This window comes from Notothenia rossii (genome assembly GCF_949606895.1).
Source record: "Notothenia rossii genome assembly, chromosome: 4".
Lineage (NCBI taxonomy): Eukaryota > Metazoa > Chordata > Actinopteri > Perciformes > Nototheniidae > Notothenia > Notothenia rossii.
This window is the reverse complement of record NC_136902.1, coordinates 78831989-78851561: the sequence shown is the minus strand read 5'-3', so window position 1 is coordinate 78851561 and position 19573 is coordinate 78831989. Positions and strand designations below refer to the sequence as shown.

General features: G+C 40.3%; 1 protein-coding gene across 11 annotated transcripts in view; it reads right to left on the bottom strand.

The window, feature by feature from the left end:
• The window catches only part of grik4 (glutamate receptor, ionotropic, kainate 4), a 283245-nt gene that overhangs the window by 190268 nt on the left and 73404 nt on the right, over positions 1 to 19573 (bottom strand). For all 11 annotated transcript variants that reach the window (XM_079675100.1, XM_079675097.1, XM_079675094.1 and 8 more), the window contains one exon: positions 18559 to 18752. The gene's annotated coding sequence lies outside the window, so the exon portion shown is untranslated. The remainder of the gene's footprint in view (positions 1 to 18558; positions 18753 to 19573) is intronic.

Sequence of the window (19573 nt, the reverse complement as noted above, 5' to 3'; positions counted from 1 at the left end):
ATATTAAAAAATAATGATACCTACTCAATGGAGATGCTTAATAAAGGATTAAAAGTCTTCTAAGTGCTCTGGCTTAATGGCTGTTTTTTGTGCCAATGTACTCTGCGGTGGTCAGAGTGCCAGTTCCCTAATGTTTGGATACTCAACACTAAAGTAGCGGTGTGACAAATGTAATGGTGTTAATCCATTCTGTCAGCTTAATACTGCACACACAGTACACTGCAGATAAAGCTAAATGCATTATACAAAATGCCGTCGTAGATTTAAAATAACAATTATTTTACTGATGAATAGATTAGCTGTAGATGACCTTGCGAGCTAGCGTTCATCTAAAAATAAAAATTAATTGTTGGGAGCTCGATGTTTTTGATTGCAAGCTAAATCTATATTATGCCCAGAGTGACAGTGAAACCTTTACAGCCTTGCTTAACAATGGATACACTTTTTGGAGACACAAATTCTCCATTTATAGAACTAGAAATGTGTTTGATGCTGAGCATTGAGTATGCGTAGAAGACATAAAGAAAACAAAACAAAAAGCGGAACAAAGTGTCACAGAGAGGCCACAGGAGTGAGAAAGAGAGCGAATGGGGGATACAAAGACCAATGTATCAGAGAGAGATATCTTTCCATTTGTTTACCTAAGAAACATTGGAGCTCAAGGACATTGTTTCCGCGTTGTTTGGAAGGAAACATTTACTGTATAAAAGAGGGAATAAGCTATTTCAACAGACAACGTTTCTCATTCTGACAATACACAAATCAGACTTTCACCAAATAGCAGTATCTTTTTGAATCATTAAATTTTAGAAGTCGAGTGAAAAGGTCAATGTATTCTCATCTAGTATGTACAAAATGAAGAAGTAATAGACATTTCCAATATGATGGATATTCATTATACCCTGAACAGCAGCATATAACAACAAAATACCGATAGGACTTACGAAAAAATATTATTTAATAAGAGCTAAAATGGCTATCATCATTTAATTTATAATGTCCCTCTGTTAAATTATCAGTTTAGAAAAACATCTTAGACCTCCTAGAGCCACTGGCCATCTTCATCCAATATCTAAGTCCCTAGTTTTAAGCAAAAACAACAGTATGTACAGCCATGCTTGAGCCTCTGTTAGGCTTTCAGTGGTGATTCGAGATAGAAACCAGAATGCTAACATGACCAAAACGAAAATGCTACAGTAACATTCTGATGGATGGTCCAAAAGACTGGCCAATGTAAGAACAAATGTGCACCTCATTGAATAAAAATACATTCATACTGATTTGGCCTCAAGTGAAATCAACCAGTCCTTCAAATCATGGATGACAAGCTCCTAATTGCATAATGTGAACAGTAATAAGGGTTCATTATGACATTCAATTACAGTGGCAAAGGGTTTCATGCCAGGCAAAGCCAGGGCAGGAGTCTAATCAATTTAAAGAAGCACATTTTATTCAAAGTGTTATTATAAGTCAAGCTTGGATAGAGTTTGACTTTAGTGTTGCAAGATCATTGAATATTAATCTTCCTATGTCCATACAAAAGTATGATTATGATATCTAGGTCATGAAATTATTATTTTTAAAAGTCAAAGCACTTAAAGCTTTGATCAAACATTAGATAATAGAATAAACCAGAACAGATAAGGCACTTTTCAAGGATCACTACACAACTGATCTAATTTGGATATGAAGAAAGATTGTAGCTGATGAATGAGCAGTTTCTTTTAATAAAGAACTTGACACAAATAAGCACCTCAAGTAGAAAGTGTCATTGTATCAATAGAGAGTGAGCATACCCAAGAGAGGGTGATATGAGTTAAGCCTTGTCCTCAATGCAATGCCTACCGTCTCCCAGAGGATCCACTCCAGAGCTGCATCAGCAAGTGGGATCCTGTACAGTGAGTGTTGAAACCACTAGCCCACACGCGGCTTAAGCGTCCACTCCACCGTGAATCTAACAACAGGGTGGAATATCACACTCAACCACTGAGGGGTCAGGCAATATAAATTTCAATTTATGACACACACAAGCTAATATATGAGAAGCTGCTCCAGACAACTCTGCCTGACCACATACACCTGAGATGTACTGTACACACATCATCAATACTTGGAATTATAAACTAAATCATTTGCATTTTCTGATCCCATTTAAATGAATATTACACATTTGCATACAAAAATGATGAATTAATATGGATGTATGTTCTGATGTAAGTGCCTAGTACAACCACAGCTTGGTTGGGATTAAATTCATGCATTCCTTTTCAGTTTTGTCCATATACACATTCAGTTTATAAATGGTATGCAGTATGATAGAAATTCTGCTCATGAGTAACAAATGCGTATGCTAGGTAAAGTAGTTATTCAATTGAGCATAGCAAATGTTTAATCAGGAAGACATCCTCATCTACTCTCATCTTCTCCTTCATTCATTACTTTGTCTCAGTCACACCTCTTGGAACCTACCCAGTCATTTACTTCCTTTTATTATTTTAAAACCAAGAAGGCAACTTCTTTCAGCTTCCCTTCACACAATTAAGTAACGTTTAGAGTTCAGCCAGATGGTTCTCTGTGAGGGTGACACCTACTACAATCTGCCCCATGATTGGGAAGAGTAAGAGTAAACGATTTGGCTATTCAACAAATAATGCTGGGCAGAAGCTGTATATGAATTATTTTGTATCACAGTTTTAATAAAAGCCTAACATTAATAGTTAATAACATAATGTCACAGTTCACATGCAATACAATTTACATGCCACCTGTGATAATGTCAATTTGTTTCTGGAAACACAATTATGACAGCGAGGCAGTGACTCCGCCTCTGTTTGCCATGCTTAGTCTAGCACTTCCCTAAAGCCACCACTCCTCAATCACTTATCACAATCCCCTATCATTAATCCAATTAGCGCCCTGTTTTCCTCTGCTTACAGCTCCTCAAGGTGCCGCCAGCATCCAACCACCCCCCCCCCTCTTATTGTTAAACTCAGACAACTTGTGTCTTGGGGATAATGTTGCTGACAATTATTGGACCCCTCATCACAATCAAACTAATTGAGGTCTGCACCAAAGAGCTCACATCTACAGCATGTACTTATCATGTGGTGAGCTGGGTGTGGAGATATTTTTCCAAGTAAGTACAGATTGAGAGAAATATGAAAATGATATCCAGGATCTAATCGGAAGACTGCACACACTGGCTGCATTCAGATAAGGATTCCAGAGCAGCACACAAATTATTATACTAGTATACTGTCGCAATCTGCTGGCTTCATGGTTTGTCCACTGTGAGCTATTAAACTGCTGCTGCATTCACCTCCAGGAGCTTCCCCCTCACATCACTGCTGACCTGAGAAGCGATCCAGCAACCACGTCCTGATTAATGGCTCTGTAAGACTCCAAAAGGTTGGGCCAAGCACTAACAAATAGGACTTTCAGCTATCATTCGTTATTGCATCAATAACCGCAGTCATCGATTAATCAGCATTACATTTTTTGAGGAGAAACACGCATTAATTGGTGGTGTGTGACACGTCTTTATTTAACACCTTAAATCCTCTGCTTGCATTTTCAGAAAATAAAGTGCATTTTAATTCATTTTAGACACCTGAGCTCAAAAGGCTGATATTACCCAAGACACCCAGGGGTAAAATCATGTTACCATGGTAATCAGATCAGCACATGCAGAGGCAAGCAGTGACTGATGACATAAATAAACAATACTTAAATTGATTTGTTCACTTTCTTTTCTTGCAAAAAAAGAAAAAAAACTACCCAAGGAAGTGTTATAGGTCATTTGGGCTGAGAGGGAATTTCATGTATTTGTCTAAACGGCATGGTGGTAACGGTGGAGGCACTGGTGCATTTCAGAGAGAGAGGCAAAGACTTCTTTCATCAATCTAATGCCTCTCCTCCTGAGGTAATCATTTCCACAGAGCAACATGGCATCTCATTAGGCTGATTTGCTCTCAGTGTCAGTCAGCCTCAGACACCTTCACAACTACAATTCTGGTGTGAAAAAACACACACTTAGTTTATTAAACAACCCGATGGCACAGGCTCTCAAACCCACAGTGCATTGGCATTATTGCTCAAGCGTAATTTTCTTTTTTTGAGCAACATTTCCAATGATGGCCTGCGGATATTGGTGTTTCTATGGCCGATGCTGATATTTAGAGAGCAGAGCGGCCGATCGCAGATACTTATGCGGATATCTTGTTGTTTTATAGGTTGTTTATTTTACACAGAGACACATGCAGACACACACGCCACCAACCCCAGAATCTCCGTTCTCAAACAGGCTGTAAGAGTGGGAGTTTTAAAAAAGGCCATGGCTGGAGTTTCAAAGTGTGAGTGGACTGAAAAACAGGCCTATTATGGATGTCTCATTACATGCTTTGCTTCCTTGCCTCGGGCCCCAATCCATACATCTAAAGATCTCTGCTTTCAGGTGAACAAAGTCACAAAACACCTCCTTCAAACAAAACCTATCATCTCACACACATCTGGGACCTTTGAACATGGATATCCTGGAACAACACATCTCTGATTGTTACCGAATGCACAGACTGTTTAACAATCTACCCCCTAGTATCAGATAAAGTTCAACTTGTGGGATAACACTCCTTTATTCTTCTTCTACAATACTTCCACATCTCACCTATCTCTTTCTCTCCCCAATTGAACTGCAGGAGATAAATGAGATGAGGACTGGCATGTTCCCTGGACATTTTAATTAGCTAGTCTTTAATTCAGCCTGACCCTATTTCAACTTTGATCAGCCGGAGGGAGCTCCGATAAGGACCTGTCACTCACATGCAGACACAAGGTTGTTTAACAGCAAATTGTCTCTTTGGCTTTTACAGATGCTCTCTACCGGTGCTGTCGTGGGAGATTTGTTCACGGCTCAGTGAAAACTAAAAGCCCAATGAGAACAGAAATATGGCTCGTGTGCTGTGCTCATTCATCCCAAACCTCCATTCACTACGGCATGAACTGTGACAGAGTTGACTACAAATGGCGATAAAGAAAGATTATTAAGAGTCTAGAGGATTCTGAAGGCTAAATTAATGTTTAAGCCTGCCGTTCTAAAGGCAAGCATTGTGTTTCATTTAGTCTGAAATTACCTTGGCCTTGGGCTTTATGAGTTAGCTGAAGTGAAAAGCAAAACACAAATAAAAAGGTCTGTGGGTACATAATGTTATGTACACGACTTTCCAACTCAGAATGCTGTGCTAAAAAAAATAATAATCAAGCAACACTATTGAACGGGCTGTCAGTGTTGCCAACTTGGTGACTTTCCCGCTAGATTTGGCGACTTTTAGAGGTAGCGCAGCTAGATATATATGGAAAGGGATAGCTTTTTGATTGGATCATTTAAAATGTAGTTTACATTTGCTGTTTTGTCTAATTTTACCTACCCAACATTCAAATGACAAGCAAAAACATGCATTTGAGATTTAAGATAGTATTTTTCAGTTATGGTGCATTACTGACATGTGTTTCCTTTTTTGCCAATGTTTAAGTAAATACATGGAAGATCCAATGAGCCGTTGTTTAATGTTCCCATTTTACAAAATTCATGAGACATGTGACAATTACCTCAGACACATCAATCACATAAGGTTCTATTATAAGCAGATTTCAGATCATTTCGTGTGTCAAATTGTATTAGGCTAAGGTTCTTTGGAGTATGTTTTCCTGAAATACCAGAAGAATCAGCTGTATAGCTCTAGATCAGCTGCAGTTTTAACAGTATGCATGTCAGGCGTACTCACACTGTGACAGAAGCAAAGTTGCAAGACAAATCCTCTCGCTGCTCTGTGTGCGCTAAGCTGTTCCTGGCTACTCTTTCTGTGTGATCTCCATTCCCCTTATGGCAAAGAGCAAGGCAGACTGAAATCCCCTGCCAACAGCTGTCTCATTGTATAAAACAGACCATTTCAAATAGTACCATTTAGAAAATGTGTTAAGTTAAACAATTATTTAACAATATTGCAGTGCTATCCTAATGCCACACTTCCCTTATATGGTGTTAAAGGAGAGGTGTCATGGCCATTTCCACTGATCTTAATTCCATTCCATTGTGTATACTAAAATAGAAAAATACTGTGCAATTTTCCAAACTCACATTGGTTTCGCCTACAGCATCTCTGTACATATTCAGCAGTATTCACTTTCTCCACTAAACGGCTCGCTGCAGCTCCCCCCCCCCTCCCTGTGAGCCCAGTGTGCTCTGATTGGTCGGTACGTTGTGAATCGCGCTGAGCTCCGTGGAGGTGTGATTTCCTTGTTTAGCGATACGCAGCCAAACTCAACCTGAACACACACAAAGTCACAGCCGAAATAAAAACAATAAGTGTGGCTTGATATTGAGTAAGAAAAAGGTTTATAGGTTGATAAACACTGTGAGAATGGGTCTGCAGAGAGAATTTTACCGCAATCCCAACTGTCTGTTATCAGCCTGCAGCCAGGGAGCAGAAATCCGCAGGGCTGCCTGCACTGAGTGTGTGTGTGGATTGGTCAATTTGGACCAATCAGTGGGGGCTTAACGTAACGTCTCCGCGGAAGTAACGTAGCGGCTCCGCGGATTGGCCCATTTAGTTCCGGCAACGTGCTTTCGTAAGCACGTACCCGGAAGAATCAAATGGATGATGACGTTTCACCAGTGAGGCGTTTTGGGGAGGTATTTTCTGTGTTAGAGTTTTACTCGCTACAGGGTGTACTTTAAGGGTTTTGACTCTGCACACCGTTTACATGCAGAAAAACCTTCATAACACACAAGGTGACGGGTAATAACCGAAAAGCATGACATGTCTGATGACAAATACAGATGGTATTTCAACCAAGGCAGCAATTTTCTGTCTGGTGATTGAATCAATTAAACCCAGTGTTAAATATTACTACACATACAAAGGCTACTCAATTCAGAGTAGATCTGGATTTGAGATGTGTGTCCTGTGTTGGACCCATGAATACCCCTAACCAGCCATAACCAGTCAATTATCAGCAGAATCAAATGGTAAGCAGCGGATTTATCAACTAGACGGGTAACTTTTCTCATGACACCAGGCAGTCGTAATCCATCTCTGACCTCTTCTGCCCCATTATCATTAGATCCGAAAGCAAAGTGGTCCCATCCATCAGCCAGTTTACCCAGTGACAGTAGCCAGTTTCTGCGTGACTGTGACTTTTGGTCCTTCCAATTTGTAAATGGGATTGGAGCGCGTCTACAAAGGCTGAAACAATACCACCCCTCACCACACACCACTGGAGCCAGCTGTTGCGTCTAGTTTTTTTACCCACCGCTGCCCTTCATTCCGTGCTGATCATATCTGGAGAAGCTGCGGTGACTTTGCCGACCACACTCTCTAATTAAACTCCTCATCCACCTCTCATACTGTTTCTGATATCTGAGGTATTGTGTTCTCTCCGTGCCTCAGTTCCTATTAGTAAATCCTCTGACAGTCTCTACTGTCTTTTCACAGTCTGAACCCCCTCCAGTATGACTTATTTTATCTTATCCCCTTCTCCTATGCCTCGTACCTGCTGCCTTTAATTTTCGTCTCACTTGGTCCGTCCATTCTTCTATATTTTGTTATTGTAATCTTCTTGAAACTCCATCCCTCACCGTCCTTCTCTCTGTCTCTGATATCAGACAGGGTACCTGCAGAGGATATTAATTGCCATTCAACAGGCAGCATTGGCAGATCACAGTAAAGCAAGTGATGGCTATTGACTCAATTTACAGAAATACGACGAGAAAAAATAACACAAATCCATTGATTTATGACTGTAGATTTTGGCCACAGGGTTTACCAGTGAATCTGTTATATACTTTCACGACTAGATAGCAACAATTACAGTGCACATATATTAAAAACAGTGATGCAATTTGCGGAAAAAAACTCATGTTATGTTTCATGGGTTCATCATTTTCCAATTGTGCACCACTGTGTACCAATAAAGCCCAACAGCAGTTAATAATGCTGACAAAAACCCTTGCTCCATGTTCACAGGCTGCAGCGCCGGATATACAGGATAACAGCCAAAGGTTAGTTCTTGAAGAAATGCTGCCTTTAACAAAAAGCAATGTAAGTGTGAATGAAAGCCATTAAAAGCCTGTGTCCTCTAGTGGTCTATCAAGGGGTAAGCTGCTGAGTTTGGTGTTTTTACATCCTCTCTCCAGCTGTAGTATAGAAATAATTCATGAAAATAAAAAATTAATATATAAACAATTGACATCCTTAGAAACAAGCTCTTTAAACTTCTTATATCTTTCAACCTGCCAGATGTTGCTATCGCCACAAGCAACCAACTTTTAACCATATGGTACTTAATTAAGTCTATGATAGGTTACTATTAATTACAGTAAATGTAACACACTATAAACCAGGTATTATATATATACAGTATATATTAAAACAATGTTTTAAACTATGTGGTCTGTCTACCGTAATGTCTCTGTCTGGTGGGTGATTTGCTTCTTATGTACAGTATCTACAATTTCAGAGGTATTCTTAAATACATTTGCATTTGTCAACCTGACAATCTTTTGGTCAATAAATCCCCACAGCAGTTACACTGTCTAATTCATTCTGAGCTCCCTTCATAAGCTGTACTTCACCTTGTAAAAGTCTGCTTCTTAACTCTTTCTAAACCCTCAAATCCCCGCTACACGCTTTCTTCCCCATGTATATCCCGAGTGCTAAACAGTCAGGGCTTACTATGTGTGAGTCATGTATTATCCCATGTCCTCTGCTCCTTCTCGTATGTCTCTCCTTTCCTCTAATTTCATTTTCCATTAGTATGCATGTGGAAGAAAAGCAAAGAACAATTCATATACTGCCAGTTGGGCCACAATCGACCGGCATCTTCACAATTGGCCACACAAATATTGAGACAACTATTTAAACAGTCCTGATCAAACAGGAGTCAATAAAACAGAAACAATGAACAGAGAGAGGGAATATATGCCTGCATGAGAGAGATGCAGACAGCAAGGCAAGACTGTCTTCCATCATTTTAAATATCACAAAGAGGGAGCTAAAGTTGGATGCTTAAAGTACTAGTTGGACTTGGCATATTACCACTAGCCTGGCTTGTAAAAAGTACAAGTGATATTTAAGAAGAAAACAGAAGTGTTCAACCTGTGATCCATCTTTAATCCCTTTTTTCTACACATTCCCTTTATTCTCAATTTTACCTAACTTCATTGTCTTTCCTTTTTATGACCCATTTATGACACTAACCTTTCCACACTTTTAAAAACCCAACCTTTATGTTATGTACAGAACCTTAAAGCAGGAGGGCTTTTAAAGTACACCACTATATTGTATTCTTCAAGATACGATAAATGGTCTCAACTCCCATTAAATTGTTAAGTAAAATCATAAATCTGTGGAGGTCATTCATTCCTGAAAGGCCAGTATTTTTAGGCTTTAACACGATAAATAGGCTGAAAAATATGTTTAGTACACACCACATTCTAACATTAATGACAGTATTCTGACACTTTATCACAGAGCAACCATGATGTACAATATGGTGCAGAATACAGCAAACCAAAAATGATCACACCCATTTAGAAGAAGGAGCCACAAAATATGAAATAGACATCTTGAATAAAGTTTCTCTCTCTCTAAGAATGCACCCATTACGCTATTATTTATTTATTTATCTCCACCCCTAACATTAGTTATTTAAGACTGGAGACCCCCACAGAGCTCCGATTAAAACTCAAACCACTCTGAGCTCCGTAGATGAAGTGAGAGATAAAGCGATTTGATGTCCAAGAAGACTGTGAAATGTTTTTCAATGAAGCCGAAAATACCTAATTAGGCAGCTCCACAGTGACGGGTGTTTCTCAATGTCGAGGACGCTTGCTTGGTAGCACATGTCTTCGGAGTCACTTGCTTCAGAAGCGAGGCAAGAATCCTTCGGAAAAGCATCGGAAAACGACGAATTGTGGAACAGGCTAACACAGGCACGGGCAAACTAAGGCCCGCGGGCCATATACGGCCTGTTGGGCTTTTTAATCCGGCCCGCCGAATATTGGTACAAAATAGAGAAAGTAGAGTAGACTAAACTCCGGTGCACGAGCAGCACTGCAGCGGGCGGTAATCCCGCTGAACCACATTAATAAACAATGCACCACGGCACTCTGGAGAAAGATATAAGGTTGGAGAAGTAGTTCATTAATTTAATCTTGCTTCGTATGATTTAAATGTACCCAACGCAGTCCTCTATTGATGTTATTGTGAGCGTTGTTGCAGAGAAAATCAGCGACGTAAAACGCTGTGTTGTTCATAAGAAGGCACGTAAACGGTTACGTCATGACGCAAACGATGACGCAATAACTCACCTTTGAACCTAATTCACCTTTGAACCTGCATCTGTAACAATGAGTGGACCAAAGAAAAGAAAAGTCGACAATCAGGGCCGATTGTTTAATGAGGAGTGGACAGCTAAATATTTTTTCACCGATCTGCTACTGGCCCGGCCCGTCTGCTAAATTTTAAAACTCATAGTGGCCCTCGAGCCCAAAAATGTGCCCACCCCTGGGCTAACAGGTGTGCGTCATATGCGAGGCCCCGCCCTTAAATGGAGTGCGATTTTTGCCAAAGATTTGGAAATTGGTCCGTGTGCAAAGCATTTTGAGGATTTTAAGACCGCAGAGTCTACACATGTGCAGCTTCGAAATTTCTCGCTACGAAGTACGCCAGCCTCGGTAGAATTCCAAGTATGCTGGACATTGGAACAATCCTTCGGTGGCACTCGATGACGTAGTATGCTTGAAATAGTGGCTCTGGAGCAGCCTTCCTTCCTCGACATTGAGAAACACCCCGTGTGCTTTAATCATAGCCATATCTTCACAGCTGGTGCTCAAAGGGTAAACATACAAAAGACGCGCACACATGTGCATGCTTTCACACACATTCACAAAAAGATCACCCAATTTTTGTACATTTTCTTCCCCGAGCCCTGGTTTATTAAAGCTTTTGCTAATTGGTCATCGATGCTGATCTGAATATATCACCAGCTTTTCAATATTTGGGTCATATCAATGAAAGACATAACGGGAGAAACCCCATCAACACCCATTAGCACATTATTCGAGAACATTCATTATCCAATTGGGTTTCAGCAGCAAAATTATAGCCTATATAGTGTTTTTACAAACAGACTCATAATCATTGTAACCATTATTTATACCAATTGACAGTGCAATGAAACGTTTAAGCAATGATAATAATATAATCTCTGTAAGTCCTTTTGTCGGTTATTTATTCCATGTTTCTTATGTGAATTATAAAATAACGTATTTGCTTTTATAAAGCAATATTTCCACAGCTTAATTTTAAATGTCTCTTGGAAACAAGGCGAATCATCCATCCATCTTCTCCCCCTTATCCGTGGTCGGGTCGCGGAGGTAGCAGTTCCAGCAGAGAGCCCCAAACTTTCTTTTCCCTGGCCACATCAACCAGCTCTGACTGGGGGATCCCAAGGCGCTCCCAGGCCAGAGAAGAGATATAATCCCTCCACCTGGTTCTAGGTCTACCCCTTGGTCTTTTCCCAGCTGGACGTGCCTGGAACACCTCCCTAGGGAGGCGCCCAGGTGGCATCCTAACTAGGTGCCCAAACCACCTCAACTGGCTCCTTTCGACGCGAAGGAGGAGCGGTTCAACTCCGAGTCCCTCCCGGATGACCGAACTTCTCACCTTATCCCTAAGGGAGACACCAGCCACCCTGCGGAGAAAACCCATCCCGGCTGCTTGTATCCGCGATCTCGTTCTTTCGGTAATGACCCATCCTTCATGACCATAGGTGAGGGTAGGAACGAAAATGGCGCGGTAGACAGAGAGCTTTGCCTTCTGGCTCAGCTCCCTTTTCGTCACAACGGTGCGGTAAAGCGACTGCAGTACCGCTCCCGCTGCTCCGATTCTCCGACCCATCTCACGCTCCATTGTTCCCTCACTTGAGAACAAGACCCAGAGATACTTGAACTCCTTCACTTGGGGTAAGGACTCATTCCCTACTTGGAGTGGACAGTCCATCGGTTTCCTGCTGAGAACCATGGCCTCAGATTTGGAGGTGCTGATCCTCATCCCAGCCGCTTCACACTCGGTTGCGAACCGATCCAGTGAGAGCTGAAGGTCGCAGACCGAGGAAGCCATCAGAACCACATCATCTACAAAAAGTAGTGGTGCAATCCTTAGTCCACCGAACTGCAGACCCCCTCCCCCACGACTACGCCTCGAAATCCGATCCATGTATATTACAAACAGGATTGGTGACAAAGCGCAGCCTTGGCGGAGGCCAACCCTCACCTGAAATGGGTCCGACTTACTGCCGAGGACCCGAACACAGCTCTCGCTTTGGGAGTACAGAGATTGGATGGTCCTGAGTAGAGACCTCCTCACCCCATACTCCCGCAGCACCTCCCACAGTGACTCCCTGGGAACCCGGTCATACGCCTTCTCCAAGTCTACAAAACACATGTAGACTGGATAACCGTACTCCTAGGCCCCCTCCAGGATCCTTGCGAGAGTAAAAAGCTGATCCGTCGTTCCACGACCAGGACGGAATCCACAAGGCGAATCAACCAAATAAAAATAAAAAAAACTTGAAAGTGTTTGAAACAAGTTGATATACATTTTTCCCACTTTTTACAACAGAATTTTAGATCTTATAGAAAGAAACTACATAATTGCTATAACATGTTCAAATTGAAATGTTGTAAGTGTATGTATTGTGTTTCAGTGATGTCTTTGGTATGCTGGTGACCTACTGACTTAAATGGCGTTCCTCATTTATGCAATCATGAGTAACTGATTAAATGTCTATAATTATTAATCAAAAGACAATCAGTAACATTGTGTTTGATTATTCTCTATCATTTAAAAGTAACTAGTTCAAAGTTTTTTTCTAGATATCTCCCACATTGACATGTTTTTCTTTGAGGAGTAATTAACTGAGCAGCAACAGCACATTGAAGCAGGCCAGATGGCATTCAAGCTGGATTGGTGCTGTGGTCAGCTGAGACGTCCCAAAACAGGGTCGTCTTTGGCCTCCAGTTTACAGTAGCTGTCTGCGTCAGTAATCTGCCAGGGAGCAGACAAACATCATTGGGCCTTATCTCTACTTCTCAGGAGCAGCCAGGAAAGGAGGCAGTAAAAAAGGCAGGTGGCCCAGAGGCAACAGAGACGGGATCAGACTAAGGCAGACTCATGAATTCAGTCAACACTGATATACAAACAACTCATTAAACACACATCTCAAAGTACACACACCAAAGCAAATAAAACTTTGTCTGGGAAAAGGGGAGTGAGTTCATCAGACGCTCTGTATTCCTGCTAAGCAGGTAAAGGAGAATTTGCTACGGCAGTGGTGAGTGCATCCGTGATGCGGTAAACAAAGTGCAGCAAGGATTATTTTATTGAGCATGAGATGCCGGAACGAGTTCAACATTTTCAGTAAGACTGAGTAAAAGGATTAGCCCAATGGCAATATTGGATGCTGCAGTTGACACACACTAAGACACCATCTGCTGCAAAGTGATATTCAATACTTGCATCTCATGCAAGATTGCACATGTGGGCAATGAAATTGGAACCATCTCCTCAAACCACTTTCCTCGAGCTAAAGTCAGTAAAAAAAGTCAAATTCTGTCAGTAGTAGATTTCACAGGGCACCAGTGCCTCAGAGAAATCCAATGTCTTTACAGCAAACTGTGTGTTCTGGCATTTGTATTCACAGCATACTGAAGCAGCCTATGGGGGGATGTGGTGGCTTAAAAAATATGAAAAGCGTGTTATCCTGCATATGAATTGGGCTTTTCTGTCACTGGCACACTGAATAGTTTGTAATATGACATAGGCTAAATAAATAGTCTTAGTTCTCGAGGAATGTGCAAACCCATGTGTCGGTGCGGAAAAGGATTTTAGTTTTTCTTTTCACAGTTATTTAAAGGCTTATGGAAAGACATGGTTTCCATAATTCTTTGTACGCATTAAACTGTTCTATCTGGTGTTATCTGTATGCTTTTCAATCTGTTTTTAAAAAGGAGAATTTTGCCATGACTTGGATTCACAGTGAAAATCGGAACTCTGAGAGACTCAAATATGCTGCCTTGTGCATCTAACAGTCTGTCTGATTCTATAAAAAACCTGCTGAGTTGATTTTTGATGGTTCGGGCAAATCCAGATCCTCTCAGTATTCACCCATAAGCCTCCTGATGCTTCTGGATCTGAACAGAGCACCACAGGGAGCATTTTCAGGGATGCCTTTAGACAACAACATATTCTTGTCTTCCAAATAAACAGCACTGGCAAAATCCCTAAGTCATTTGTCTGGCACCTTTGTATAAAAATACACAATTGTTGCAGCTTTTGTGAGCTGAGTTTGTCATAAACCGGACACACACAAGTAAGGGATGTCACAAATGAAGCAGAGAGGTGGCCTTGCCAGGAAAAGAGGACAGAAGACTGGTACTCTGACATTTTCTGCCTGTGTTTATGCTGTCAGAAAGTGATAAAAGGCAACATTCATGTTAACAGAACATTGTCACCTGTTACAACGTTTTCTTGCTGAAGTCTGGGTCAGACAACTTAAAGTAATACACACAACTAAAAGACCCACAATCCACATGAGCACACAACCATAACCTCCTGGAAAAAAAATGCAAAAGCAATTTTAAAATCTCTATTGATTGTTTGAACTAGGAGATTAGCCTTAGAGAAGCCAGGTGCTGAGGTTTTGCTCACATGCTGCTGCAAACCCTATTATTGATTAACCATGGAAAACTGCACTCGCCTAGGTACAGTATATGCCTGATATGAAGACCCACACAGTTTTGTAATTTATATATAGAAAGTAATCTGAATACTAGAACGAGGAGGTACTGAATTAGTTTAAACCATTCTCAGCAGCACTGAATCAGTGTTGTTTTAACAGTTTATTCATCGCCTATCTTTGGACTGGAAGTCTGACTTAGATTTTATGATTATGTTTAATTTGGTCTTAACCCCCAAAAATGGTAAAGAGTAATGTTTGCTCAGAACTTAAGTGTTTACTTTAAAAAAAAAAGTTAAAACATGAACGATAATTGGCCTTCATTGTTAAAAACTAACCTTTAGAGTAATGTATGCCTTTCCTCTGAACTGCATAAATAAGTTATCTTTATATTGTTGAGAAAATTACTGATGGGACTTAACGGTTAAGGCCACCTGCAAGGGTCTGAAACCAGAAGAAAATAAATGCATTTTTATGGATCAAATTTAAAATGGATGAGCAAAACCCTCTTGGTTGAAGAAATCTCAGTAAAATAATCCGATTTCACGCAAACAGTGCTGAATTATAGTCCATATAAGCAGCTTGTCACAAATAGGTTCTGTAAAAAACATTGTGTGATGATGAAAAAAATATTTCACGCATTGTAGCGCTCACAGTAAAGAACAGTGTGTCACCCTTGCATTGCTGTGAGCTTTGTGTTTGCTTTATTTCATTCTTTCTTTTTCAAATAAGTACCCAATTTGGCCTTGAAGGAAATATCCTTTTAGCCATTTAATTACAGTGAACACAATCATTTCTGTATCTGCAAGAACTTCTCAAGCAGCTTAAAAGGAAAACTTGACCCTGAAAGCTGTTATAATCTCACAGTTAAGTACATCATCTGCTTGTGATGTTCAGTGTGTCCAAGGGGTTATACTGCAGTGTCAAAATCATTGACCTTCTTGTTTCGTCTTCATTTTCCTGCCACATCCATCTCTATTTCAGTTAGCCTTTTCTTGTATTCACCATTATTACTTTCAACAAATCCCGGAGAACTTGTTGGTACTTGCCGCATTTAACCAATTATTTGATTATAGATGGAAAGAGCAAGGCTAAGTATTTATCACAATAGAAACAGCAAAAGTGTATTTTCCTTGGCTTGGTTGTTTCTCTCACCAAACTCACAAGTGTAAGACCTTTTTTGGAATCGCAGACAAAGTTGGGAACGTGGGCAGCTGTTCCGAGGTCCATTCTGATGTTTTACAGTGCTGACATTTCTATCCTCATATTAACCTCTTGAACCATCGATATTGTAACACTTTTTCAACAGCCAACAGTCCAAATCTCTCTGCTTGTACCACAGCTCCAATTCAGTGATGCTACTGAACTTCAGCTAGTGATGTATATTCCAAGGCAAGGCAAGTTTATTTATATAGCACCCTTTCAACACAAGGCCATTCAAAGTGCTTTACTAAAATGAAAGACCTTGAGAAAATGGCATTTAAAAACAGTCATTAAAAAGCAAAGATAATAAAAGAAACATTAAAAGAAAAAATACATTAATAAAAGTTGCAGTGCAGTTTAAAATATGAATAGTTCAATTAAAAGCAGCTGCAAAAAGAAAAGTCTTCAGCCTGGATTTAAAAGTAGTCAAAGTTGCAGCGGAACTCCAGGTTTCTGGAAGTTTGTTCCAAATATTTGGAGCATAATAACTGAACGCTGCTTTACCATGTTTAGTTCTGACTCTGGGGACAGAAAGCTGACCAGTCCCTGAAGACCTGAGAGATCTGGATGGTTCATAATTTAGCAGGATGTCAGAAATGTATTTTGGGCCTAAACCATTCAGTGCTTTATAAACCAGCAGCAGTATTTTGAAATCTATTCTTTGACACACAGGAAGCCAATGTAAAGAGTTCAGAACTGGAGTGATGTGATCCACTTTCTTAGTGTTAGTGAGGACTCGAGCAGCAGCTTCTGAATCAGCTGCAGCTTTCTAATAGATTTTTTAGTGAGACCTGTGAAGACACCATTACAGTAGTCGAGTCTACTGAAGATAAAAGCATGGACAAGTTTTTCCAAATCCTGCTGTGACATTAGTCTTTTAATCCTAGATATATTCTTTAGGTGATAGTAGGCTGATTTAGTAATTGTTTTAATGTGACTGTTGAAACTCAGGTCAGAGTCCATGACTACACCTAGATTTCTGTCTTTATCTGTTGTTGTTTTGAACATTGCAGACTGAAGCTCAGCGCTTCTGCCTTGGCTCCAAAAAAACATTTATATTATTTCAATCTGACATGCTATGTATACTTTATGATATCAAATTGAAAATTATTGTTTATTAATCATACATATTTTCTTTAGACTGAGCATGGTATATTTGAAAGCTTTGGAAATGGTTTTATCTTTGCTATGTGTTTCTACTGATCTGTAAAATATTTTAAATATCATTCTAGCGGTGCTTAAAATATAATTTGGCATGGTATTAGGTTTTTTCTCAATTTGGCTGCTGATCTATAATAAACACTCAGTAATGCAGGGTGAACAAACCAAGTATGAATACATATATTCAGGTTGCCCTGACATGATTGGCTGCCATCTCCTGGTCCACCTCCTGAAGATTGGGATTGGAGCACGCCGTGCCCGACACACTCCAATCGCAGCGCACAGCCGGCGCACACCTGCTGGAGATGACTTCAAAGCCTGGGGACAATTATCACTCTGGAGGCTCTGTTATGTGTACAGACGCCTCTCGCTGCGTACTTTCCTTTTGTGTACTAAATCTGTTAACCGTGGTTAACTCGTGTGATATTAGATTTGTCTTGGTTAGCTTAGCATCATTTGGACTGTTGTTTGGTAGTATCGCTGTGTTTGCTTACAGTTCCTTTATTAGTTTGTACCACTTTGATAGTGAGGGTTATTTAGTTTATTATGTATATTTCTTTGTAGTTCATTAGGCTCCCTTTTAGAGTCCTCCTTTTGTTTGCTCCTCAGTTAAGCCTACGCCCTTTGGATACTTTGTTTGTCCCAGGCTGCTTGCCTGCCATCTTTGTTGACCTGCTATACAATAAAACTGTTTATAATTATTACCAATTCCATTCTGGTGTGTGCTGTTTTCCTCTACCCTAGAGGGGGACGTAACAGGGAAAGCTGGCAGTTTTTGAAAATATCTGGGGGAGCTTCATGGAGTTTTTGAAAAACAATGTTGGTAATGATCAATAAAACCAAAGACCGGGAGGGGGGCAACGGGAATATGATTATAAACTGTAGTAGCCCACATCATATTCTTTCAGATTTCTGTACTCTGTTATCCCTGTATCATCTGTATTCTGAACTGTGTTTATTTACATGCCTATTCATTTGACTCTACACTGTATCTGCCACCTAGACTGACCGTTTTATGTATGTGTAATGTTCGTTATAATTGAAAACTTCAATAAAGATATTGATAAAAAAAAAAAAGAAGTAATGCAGGGTGAACCATCTATTTCTGTTCTTCATGCCTCACTGACATGTTTGCAGTATGCAGGCCAGCTCACTTTCAGGCTCACATAATTTCCAATAAATGTATGTACAAAAACATTGTAAAATCTCTCCATTACTTCCTTTAGTCCTTCTAACATCAAAAGATGAGGTTATAGCTATGACAGGCTTAGAGACCTTAGTCCAAACTCATTGTGATTCATCATGGCGCCTCTCTTCATCACTCTTCTTCACTCTCTCCATGTGGTCATTGAAAAGGGAAGCTGAGTGGCAGCTGATTACCAAAACACATTCTCCTACCTTTGATCTCCTGAGGTGTGAGGCTCTAATCCATCTTGCAGCGCAGGAGGCTGTCTGATCTGGGTGGTTGTGGTAGCCACTTAGCTTCTCCTCATCTCACATACACATACAGCGTGTGCCCCGGCTCTCGCACAAGTGTGTATATATGCACACACACAGTTTGGGCTGTGTATTCTGCCTGCTGCGAATGCACACTGTAAGAGAAAAAGAAAAAATATACGATTTGTGAGTCAGAAAACACAAAAGAGGAAGAATATTATTTTATGAGGGAAAGACATTATCAAGAACAATTAGCTTCACACTGAGCAGGGTTTAGTGAGACATTATTTTTGTTGTAGAATATCTTTCTTGTTTGTCCTGCTGAGTAAAATATAAATGTTTAAAAGCAACTTCAGAACAAGGGCATTGCATTATAAATCATATTTCTGCTCCCGTATCTGCAGTGTTATTGCTAATGCTGAGGACAGCCATTTAAACATAGAGTGAGTTTAGAATCTGCACTGTTACCCAAAGTTTCAAAGTTCACAGCCCCATTTTGCTGATGGTCTTCTTTTATTGTTTGTCCCTTACTCAGCTAGATACCCTTCCCCTTTGTAGAGCGCATTCAAAAAAATGTCATACTGTCACTACACATACTTTGAACAGCCTCCAAAACTCATCAGGATTCAAAACAAGGTTGAGCACATAATATTGCAAGAGTATTCAAACGGTGAATGCGAAAGTAAATGTCACTTACAAGAGGAGCATTAATCTCAAGTCATTGCATTTTAATGGTGCCCTTACTCAGAGGGGAATTCAACTTCCCCACAGAGATCAACCTAATCACTTAGCACCATGGTGAAATCACGCTCTTATGTACGACAAAGCTTATGCACAATCTGCCACGGATCAACAGTTAGCACATATCAACGACACACATACTGTACTTTACATACTCACATTTACGTCCATGCACTGGGGATTTTGTTAAGTGCTAATTTTTGTTATAAACATGTTCTCACAACATCTGAATTAA